General features: G+C 38.4%; 1 protein-coding gene across 2 annotated transcripts in view; it reads left to right on the top strand.

Moving 5' to 3' along the window:
* Positions 1-11,102, top strand: part of GABRB3 (gamma-aminobutyric acid type A receptor subunit beta3) — a 247,352-nt gene that overhangs the window by 202,116 nt on the left and 34,134 nt on the right. The gene's annotated exons all lie outside the window — the stretch shown is intronic.

The raw sequence follows: 11,102 nt of genomic DNA, 5'->3' as shown, positions 1-11,102 counted from the left end.
AAGGAAGGAAGGAAGGAAGGAAGGAAGGAAGGAAGGAAGGAAGGAAGGGAAGGAAGGAAGGGAGGAAGGAAGGAAGGAAAGGAAGGAAGGAAAGAAGGAAGGGAGGAGAGAAGTGAAGAAGAAGGAGGAGGAAGATCTGAGGAAGTGGTGCTATTCCCCTCCCAGAAGTAAGAGACCTTCTCCCCACTTCTGGAGTCAGCCTTGATGGTCCAAGAAGTTGCCCCACCCTCAGTTAGTGATGCCTCTTGAAACAAGGTCATCTTCTCCTGATACTATCTGGTTAAGGTTACCCTGGCCTGGGTTTCATTGTTGTCTTTATTTCAACTGTCTAAAGACTGAGGAGAAGGTATGTTCTGCTCTCCTGTCTGTCCTTGCTGAGGTTTTCTTAACTTACAACTATATGTATTTTAATTTGTGCACTGCTTTCGTGTTACCTTTGCATTCCTGCTGAGTGCCATATATTGTGATTGAGGTAATAAATAAAAGTGCTTTGTAAATTGTAAAGTATTCTAAAGACCACAAACCCTGGGTTGAAAATGCTAAATAGAGGCAGAGCTGGAACCTCCCATCTTGGCTTTCTCCTGTCAGTATATGTTGAACAATGACAAGTAGGTCGCAGTTCGCTTTAGTCCTGTGAGGGCATTCGTGAAGCCCAGGGAAGGTCTATTCTCTCCAACTGTTGTCTCTGACTGGAATGCCTGTGACCCACAGTCACCTGCCTCCCCTTCACCTGGTCACCTCCAACTCATTCTTTAGTTTAATTTAGATGTCACTTCCTCTGGGAAGGCTTTTTGATCCTGGCCTACACACCTATACACTGCTAACCCAGGCTCAGTTAAGTGGCTACTCTGCATTCCCATAAGACTGCACTGACCTTCTTCTAGCTCTGCTGTACCTCCCTCCTCACGGATACATCTCCACTAGGAGGGACCTGTCCTGGCCATGGTTTACCCCTAGCTCCTTCCCCACCTTGTGTAATGCCTCACATGTCCTAGGCATGCAGCAATAGTCCCTGGGTAAGTGAACCATGAGTCAAGTGTCAACTTCCCTCCTCTCCACCCCAGCCTCTAAGAACCACTGGGACATGCCAAGTATAGACAAAAGCCTGAATATTTAAGACACCAATCAGGTCCATTTTTATGCAGTGCCACTTTATCCTTTGTTGCAAGAGGTGTGACAAATATCCCTATAATCACCAGAGGCACTCATCTCGCTGGGCAGTAAGATCCAGCAAGTACATAGGCTTATGATTAAGGAATGGTTTCTACAACCAAGAAATGTGCCCTGTGTTGAATTGGATAAAATTATTTTTCTGCTTTTAACACAGGGATTCAAACTTCCACGCTCCAGGTGATATGAGCAAAAGGTCTGCTCAGAACACAAGGGTAGTTTTCTCTCAGTGGAATTAAATGCCCATGGCCTGCCTTGGTCTTGAAAGTCGCTGTTGTGGCCATTAGTGTGCTGCCATGAGGATCCCTTACTGCATTTTCATGCAGCCTCATCAGAAAGCTGGATGAGGTGTGTATGGAGGATGCAGTGCTTCCATAGGAAAATGCAACCCCTTAGAATGGTCTTCCTGAATCCTCTACCACAGAACCACTCAGGGGCAACTGTTTTCTAAGTGCAATCTTTGTCTTTCTTTGAAGTATTTATAGGGACGCCTGGGTGGCTCAGTCGGTTAAGCGGCTGCCTTCGGCTCAGGTCATGATCCCAGGGTCCTGGGATCAAGTCCCACATCGGGCTCCTTGCTCAGCAGGGAGCCTGCTTCTCCCTCTCTCTCCCCCTGCTTGTGTTCTCTCTGTCAAATAAATAAAATCTTTAAAAAAAAAAAATAAAATAAATAAAAAATAAAAAAAATGAAGTATTTATATGGTAGAAAATATCCCAAACACATCTGGAAAAAATAGATACTACAGATGTGGGGGATAATATTTAAACTGTGCATAGAGCCATCAGCCCCTCAGAATGTAGTGCAATGTCTTCTTCCTACCACCTACCAAGTTCTGGCAAGATATAAGCCAAGCGTTCCATATCAGTCAGTTACAAACCTCCAACCTTCAAAGTGGTTTGTATTGTATGTCACTTTATAGTGTATGTCAACTATACTTCAATAGTAACTTTTTTTAAAGAACTTGTAGTTTAAAATTATTCTAATTGGCCTATTCATAAAAAGTGGCATAAGCCTCATTGTTTAAAATTTATTTTAAAATTAAATATTACACTAATTTGTTTTCCTTTCCACAAGTGTTTTGAATTAATGAGATTTTGATCAGTTGACTGGATTGAAGAATTCTGTAGCCTGATAGAATTCTCAAAAAAAGGGTTAATTAAGAACAAATGCTCTGGAGGTTTATTTGGACCAGGCAGAGTCCATGATGGAGGATTTATTTATTTATTTATTTATTTAAAGATTTTATTCATTTATTTGACAGAGACACAGTGAGAGAGAGGGAACACAAGCAGGGGGAGTGGCAGGCAGAGGGAGAAGCAGGCTTCCCGCCGAGCAGGGAGCCCGATGCGGGGCTCGATCCCAGGACCCTGGGATCATGACCTGAGCCGAAGGCAGACGCTTAATGACTGAGCCACCCAGGTGCCCCCATGATGGAGGATTTAATGTGATTGTTTCCACCTGTACTTCAGCCTGTTGGTAAACATGGGGCAGCCACGAGAGTCTGCAGGACAATGTGCGGAAGCAAGCCTGGTTTTGGGAAGCAAGCAAGGCATATAGAGTACAAAATTTCAGGAGATGTTCATGAATGTTTGTGCTTTACCCTCCTTGCCCTTGTCCTGCCCACTGGGGACTTTGTAGAAAGCCCCTTGCTGGGGTTTCCCATAGGCAGCTATCTTAGTCCATCCCCAGGGTAACATGGGGTTGCAGGCTACAGGGAAGGGAACACACATAAAACCAAGTTATGAATATTCACTCAGCAATTGGCATGAACTAGGTGTGGGGCTTGGCCTGGCATCAAGGAGAGAAACAAGGAGTGTCTGGTCCCCTGGGATTTCTCATTGGCCCTTCATGTTTCAACGATGTTCCCCCTATGATGTCACATAGTCTATTAGTAAAGGAGTGTTTAATGGGAATCAGTATGTACAGAATTTAAAAACACAGACGCTGGAGCCAGACTGTTGGAACCTAAGTCCCAACTGAAACTTTCTAGCAGTGTGACCCAGGGCAACTTATTTAACCACTTTGAAAAAAAGAGATATTAATAATATCTATTTGGTTGGTTTTTGAGAGGATTGTATGAGTTAGTATAAACAAAAAGCCTAGAATAGTACCTACATTAAGCACTGATTAGCTCTCATTAACTAAAATATGTGGGATCAGGAATGAGGCATATTCTGAGGGGTCTGAGAATAGATTCTCTAGCAGCTGACCAAATCTTTGCATATTAGAAAATTTATGACATTGTTCTCCTGGACTATTGGGCTCCTAATGGCTTATTGGAGGGTTTTAAGAGTAGGGGTTGTCTTGGATTCATATATGTATCCCAGTGCCTAACCCACTCAGCAGTTTGAAAACTGAATGGTTATTGAATTGAGGAAAGAAAATCTGACAATCATTACTAAGTATGTAGTGAAGTGTAATTGAATAATTTCTGTAAAAGAGATTTTATTAAAAATTAATAATATTATATATTCAAATATTTAATGTACTAAAATATGTATTTTTTTTAAATCCACATAAAACCCCATTGTACCTGGGAGGAAGTGGAGTACACTTTTACCTAGAAAGAGGGAGCTGTGTTCCGTAAGTGTGTTTTAAAGACAATAAAGAAATGACTAAGATCATATCAACAAGTAATTATTCAGTTCCTACCATGATTCAACACTTGGTTTTTGGGAAAAATCAACCCCTTTAAACTTGAGAGAAAATGAAGTAAGACTGCATTACTATAACTTCTAACCACAGCAGCATGCTATATTATAATTTATAACACCTTGTTTTAAACATTTTTCACTAATGTCCATTGGAGGCTGGTAGTGGACAAATAAATTAGCCCAAGTTAAAGTTTAGGAAAACCGATGTTCAAGAATAATAATAATTTCACCAAATTTGCATAGTAAAGCTAGAAAGGATCCTGATTAATCCCCAAGTTTCCTAAGAAATGGGAACCCCAATACATTTTTTGACAATGATTTTAAAAACTAGTCTTTTATGCTTTATTTTAAATGATCATTTTCCATACTTTTACATGTTAATGTTATAAGGGTTCTTACAAAACAGGCAAGTACATAGTTGGGATGACAAATAATGTCCACAGTGCCCGCCTTTAGAGTCTATGCCACTCTCTCTTTGATGTGCCTATACTAATGGGCCGTATGTTCCTGATGAACAGTGCTTTATGCAGGTCTCTAAAAACATATTGGGATTGGAGGCCACCAAATTCCTAATCCAAGGCCCTAAAATTGTTTCATCCAACACCCAGAAATCTTTGGTGTCAGGAATGTGCCTCTGCTTTCCTGCACTTTGCTGCCATATTAGTAGCTGAGCAATACCATTTTCATGAAGCCGTTACCCAGATCCAGACACTTTGATGACTGGCCTTTGCAGCATGGGATTCAGGCTCCTTCACCTTGTTTCCAGGTGTAGCACCAACCTGTCCTCCTCAGTTTAGATCACAAAAGTCCCCAGCATGGAGGCTTCGTGATAGTTGTTGCATCTAACTCTTTTTCTCTCCTCCAAGCATATGCTCCCACATTCTGCCCAAAGACTTTTGTTCTGTTACAGCCCCCATTTGATATATTTTCTTCCTGTTTTTCCTGTCCAAATCCAGTACATTTTCAGTGGACAGTTCAAACACCTCCATTTGGCTTTCCTTGAGAGGGTCTGTAAGTTATCTCTTTCCTTTGGAAAACTTTGACTCACACATTGACTGTATCATTCCTTTATCAACTGTCAAACATTATTAATTTCTGTCAAATATTGTTACCCTCATTCTCTTATATGTCAGGTAAGCAATGATGATCTTTTGAATTAATTTATTGGTTCATAGGCAGGTGCTCAAGATTTTCACAAAATGACCAAACCCCAAATATAGATTGTTCTTGAAAGTCAGAAAAGAGAAAAAAGAAAATAAATTATTCTCATTAGGCTCATTGTATGTCATCCACTATTTCAATCTACTGGATTTCTTAGAAAGCCCTGGATCCATGATAAATAGTCCTTCTTGATCCAGAATTATATTTAAATTTTTATTAAAGTATAGTTGACACACATTGTCACATTAGTTTCAGATGTACAACATAATGACTTGACAACTTGCTCTACATTATGCTATGCTCACCATAACTGTAGCTGCCATCTGTCATCATACAACGCTATTATAATACTATTGACTATATTCCCTGTGCTGTATCTTTCATCCCAGTGACTTATTTACTCCATAACTGGAAGTTTGTACCTCCCACTCTCCTTCAGCCATTTTGTGCATCCCCTACCCCCTTCTCCTCTGGCAACCATTAGTTTGTTCTCTGTACTTAATGTGTCTGTTTCTGCATTGTTCGTTTGTTCATTTGTTTTGTTTTTAGATTCCACATATAAGTGAATCATATGGTATTTGTTTTTCTCTATCTGACTTACCTCACTTAGAATTATATCCTCTAGGTCCATCCAAGTTGTCGTAAATGACAAGATCTCATACTTTTTAATGAATGAGTTTATAAAATTTATAAATGAGTATAAAATTTATAAAATGAGTACTCAGATTCTTTGGCACCTACAATCTATAGGATGAAGCCAAACCTGAAAACATGCATGAGTAAGGCTTTCTAAGAAAAAGGAGGCCGAATTAAAAGGGATACAGAGGGACAAAGAGAAACAATGCAAGGAGGGGGGATCCTCTCCCTCCTGCAACTTGTTACCTAGATACGAGATTACATGGCATTTTCTTTCTGCTTTAACCATTAAAATAAAAAATGTATTTACTATAGTCAGTGTATTTCTATTTAATGTGTCATCTACTTCTGTAAGACCCAGAAGGGATCTATGGTAGAATTTCAGGAAATACTGAAAATGGATTTTTAAAATAAGTAGAAACTTATATTAGTCTTTGAATTTTTTTTTTTTTATTGAAATCTGAAAAGATATTGGCCTTCTATATAAGCGTTTGGGAATAATGTAAGAAATTTTTACTGAACTTAACTTTTAAACCTGCCCTAGATTGATAATCCTTAATCATTTAAAAGTTGGGATCTAGGAAAATTCTCTCAAAAATATTTAACAAAGCAAATGTTATATCATCATAATCTAATTACTGAAATTAAACCAGTGACTCAAGCAGGAATTTCAATGAAGAAAAGATTTTCATTTTTTTAATCCAATTTCTGTTCAAACAAAATAAATATACATGTGTTACTGAAGTATTTGGGATGTGCCAAAAATATCTGGCTGAATGTCCTTAAAGAAAATAGATCCCAATTCATTAAAAAAAATATGTGAGAATTCTAAGTAAATTGTCAAACTCCAGTTTTAAAGACTTCTAAGAGACTCCAATTAAGCAAAACATTCCTAGGAATGGTTAGAATTTTTCTCATGCTTTATTTTTTTATACAGAAGCATAGATTGTTATTTCTTTTTTACTTTAATGATAACTTTTAAAACTTTTCTGTATGAGCACATATAGAATATTACTTAAAATATAAATGTAGAGCTAAGAGAATTATCAGAAAGTGAATAATCTTATAACTGCAATTAGGTCAAAAAGTAGAACCACAAAATCCTCACAATGACTTCTCCTAATTTCCTCACCTCCCTCCTTCTCAAAGAAAACCACTATCTTGTCACAGTATAATTTTGTGTTTTTAAACCTTATTTAATGGGATAATAGAGTTTTAATTAATTTGTGACTGTCTTCTTTAACTGAACATTATGCTTATGAAATCCGTCCATGTCACTGCCGTTCATTTATTTTCATTGCTATACTACTGTGCAAGTATACCACATTTGTTTATCCACTCTACTGCAGATGTAGATTTATGACTAATGCTACTATGAACATTCTTGTACTTGTTTGTGAATATATGCACACGCAAATGTTGAGTGTTTACCTGGAAGTGTAATTGTGAATGTTCAAGCTTAATGATTATGCCAAGTTGTTTTCCAAAGTGGTTTTACCAATTCACATTCATACCAGTAATGCACGAGGGTTCCTTTTGCCCCACAACCTTGCTAGCATTTCACATGGAAGTCACTCCTGGGTGTTAGGTGATATTTTTTGGTTTTAACTTCCATTTTCTGAGTACTAGTGAGATGGAGCACCTTTCCTTATTGGTTATTTGGAGATCCTCTTTTGTGAACTACTTGTACAAGTCTTTTTTGTTAATTATCTGTCATTAATTTATTTGAATTATTTATACATTTTAGGTGCAAGCTTGTTATACATTACAGTATGTTACAAAAATGTACTTTTTTACATTGAGACCCACAGTCCACCTGACTTTTGTGAGTGGTGTGAAGTATGGGTCAGGTTTTATTATTTTCTATAACACCATTGCTTTGCAGCAACACATTTGTCATAAATTTTTTTGTATGTGCACAGATCTGCTTTTGGACTTTATATTCTGTACCATGTATTTATTTATCCATCTTTACTTTATCTCATGATAAGTAGATGAAGTGTCTGCTCTAATTCATTTACTATTCTATCGACTTTACTATTTACTAATTTACTATTTACTATTTACTATTAATATTTACTATTGACTTGATTATTTTGGGTCCTTTATTTCCTTATAACTTTTATAATCAGATCATTAATTTTCACCTAGAAAATGGTTTGTCTCTTTATTAGGAATGCCTTAGTTAATTTGGGGAAAAGGCACATTATTATAATTTTTCCCATCTGATATATTTTATCTCCATTTATATAGGTCTTCTTTAATTTGTAGTAATAACATTTTAGGGTTTTCTGTATAGAAATCTTGCACATCTTTGTTAAACTTTTCTAAATGTTTGATATTTTCTGGTGTGATTATAGATGGTAAAAATTTTTAACATTATTTCTTGTTTGTTGCTAATATATAAGAACACAATGATTTATGATTAAACAACCTTGCTAAAGTATTTATTACTTCTGATAATTTATCTGGAATGGTCTTTTTATCTCTTCCCAAACACTGCAGAGACCTTTGTGCATCTTAAATTGACATTTTCTCATTCTGACTTATATATGCTATTGTCATTATATTGTCATTACAATTTTATACATATTTACAACCCTGCATGATACTTTTATTGTTGTTAAATGTTCACTTAGATATAATTATAAATATCCTCTTTTCTTTGTTATTCATTCTTTCTTTTATCTCCAAGTCACTATCTGTGAATGTTTCCTTCTGCCCAAAGAAATATTTTTTTTTCCTAAAAAACATTTTAAAAATATTTTCTTTAGCCTGAGTCTCCTGGTCACAAATTTCTTCTAGTTTTTTTTTTTTTTTTTAAACTGTTTATGACCTTATGTCACATATTCTTGTATGATGGTTCTAGAAATTTACGTTGGCATTTTTTTTTCTTTTCCACTTGAAGATATTATTTCATTGTATCTGGCTTCCATTCTTTCTATTGAGAAGACCCTTGTTGATCTAATTGGTGCTCTGAGATTAATCTGTTTTTTCTTCCCCCTCTAGGAATTTTTTATTATTTTTTTCTCTCTTTTTTTTTATTTCATTGATATTTATGATATAACAAGATATAGTTTTCTCTGTAACTGGAGTTTGTAGATCTTCCTGAATCTTTGGCTTGAGGTCTTCTAGTACTTTTGGAGCATTCTCAGCCATCATTGCCTTTGCTCTATTCTCTCCTCCATTTTTATTCTAGGATTCCAATTTTAATTCCGATTTTACAATTCCAACATTGGATCTTCCCACTATATCTTCTACATATCTCACTTTCCCTTTTGAAATTTTCATTTTATTTTCTCTTCCTGCTTCACTCTGGAATTTTCTTCTGACTTATCTTTCAGTCCAACAGTTTTCTCTTTGTATGTGTTTAATCTGCTATTATTATCCATGGGGAAATTGTGGACATAATTCAAAGTGTATGATGATGTCTTCTTTCCTCAGAGAGGATCTACTATGCTTAGCTCTGTCAGGCAGCTAGAGGCATTAGCAATCCATGACAGGTAATTCTGAGTTCAGATCCAGTCCTTGTGTCTGTGTTAATCCTTCTGGTTTATATTTACTTCTTGGACAGAGCTCTTTGGAATCCCTACTTGATGTGCTCTGCCCTAGTGTCTGCTCTTTTAGTCCATGAATCTGTCAAATGTCCTACCCAACCTCTCATCTTTTCCTTCTAGAAAGTATATGTTTCAGCTACCTGAAATGTGGCTCACTTCTCTGTTTCTTTTTTCTCCCAGATCTTGGCCCAGATTTTTACTGGCTTGCTATTTCTCCAGTGTCTTCAGGGAGATGTATTTAAATTTTGTCCATTTTCCTCAAGTTGTTTCCAGTGGAAGTGTTACCTATTCTATAATACTCAAACACCATTAGTTTTTTTTCTACTCCTCTTTATTTTTTCAGAAAAAAAGTACACTTGTTTCAATATTTAATTCTTACTTAGTTTGGTCTATTAATACATGAGAGTAAAAAAGAAAAAAATTTAGGATACATTTTGCATTCACATTTTCAAAATATAATTCTGTATTTTTCCAATAACATTATATAGAGGAAACACTTATTCCAAGTGCTGTAAAGCTCAAAGGAGATCTACGTCTTTGGTTGTAACAATAAAAAGCTGTGGGGGGGCGGAGCAAGACGGCGGAGGAGTAGGAGACCTGGATTTCGTCTCCTCTCAGGAATTCAGCTGGATAGGGATCAAACCATTCTGAACACCTACAAACTCAACAGGAGATCAAAGAAAAGAATAGCAACAACTCTCTGAACAGAAAAGCGACCACTTTCTGGAAGGTAGGACGTGCGGAGAAGTGAATCCGAGGCGATATTCGGGAGGATAGACGGCGGGGGAGGGGCCTCCGTCGGTCGCTTCTGGCAAGTGATAGAGCTACGGAGCACAAAATCGGAACTTTTAGAAGTCGGCTCCGCTGAGGGACGTCACTCTGGTGGCGAAGTGGGGGGTGGAAACCTCGCGGGACAGTGTGGTCTCAGGACCCTCGGGGTCACAGAAAGACCGGGGGTGCCTGAGTGCAGCAGAGCTCCCAGGTATCGGAGCAGGGAAGCCGGCTGCAGAGACGGAGCCCAGGCGCGGGCTCTCAGCTAGGGGTTGCCATAAACCGTGATCCGCGGCACAGTCGGGCCACTGCTCCTCCAGCAGGGACCCAACAAGCGGCAGATCCGGGGAGACTCACCTTCTTCCCCCGGGGGGAGAGGTGCGGGAGTGCACGGCAGGGATCTGCTGGGCTTGGAGACTCCACCCGGGGTCGGGTGCCAGAGATAGAAACGCGCGGTCATAGGCCGGGTGAGCACGGAGTGCGGCCGGAGACCGGGGAGACGGGAGTGACTGACTGCTTTTCTCTGGGGGCTCACTGAGGAGCGGGACCCCGAGTTCTCGGCTCCTCCGGGGCGGAGATTGGGAGGCCACCATTTTCACTCTCCGCCTCCAAAGCTGTACCGAAAGCTTGCAGGGAACAAAAGCTCCGGAGAGCAAACCCGAGCAGATTACTTAGCCCGGACTGGGCAAGGGCGGGGCAATTCCGCTTCCGGCAAAGACATTTGGGAACCACGGCAACAGGCCCTTCCTCCAGAAGATCAGCGAGAAGAACCAGCCAAGACCAAGTTTACCAATCAGTGAGAACGGCAGCACTCCAGCACCAGGAGGATACTGCACATAGAATCCATGGCTTTTTTCCCATGATTCTTTAGTCTTTCAAAGTTAGTTTTTTTTTTTTGAGTTTTTCTTTTTCCCTTTTTCAACCAACATCTTATCAATCCCTTTTTTAAAAAAACATTTTTATTTTTCATTTTTAGAGTCATATTCTATCCCTTCATAGTAGTTACCCGTATTTTTGGCATATATATATAAGTTGTTCTCTCTTTAAAATTTTGAGATAGTTTCTTCTAACAGATCAAAATATACTCTAAATCTCTAGTGTATGTTTTTTTTCTACTCCCCTGCCTGATCACATTCTCTCCCTTTTTTCTTT

This window comes from Phoca vitulina, unplaced genomic scaffold (assembly GCF_004348235.1).
Source record: "Phoca vitulina isolate PV1807 unplaced genomic scaffold, GSC_HSeal_1.0 scaffold84, whole genome shotgun sequence".
NCBI classification, from domain to species: Eukaryota; Metazoa; Chordata; class Mammalia; order Carnivora; family Phocidae; genus Phoca; species Phoca vitulina.
Note: the sequence above shows the minus strand (reverse complement) of the source record. Positions and strands in the feature narration are given on the sequence as shown.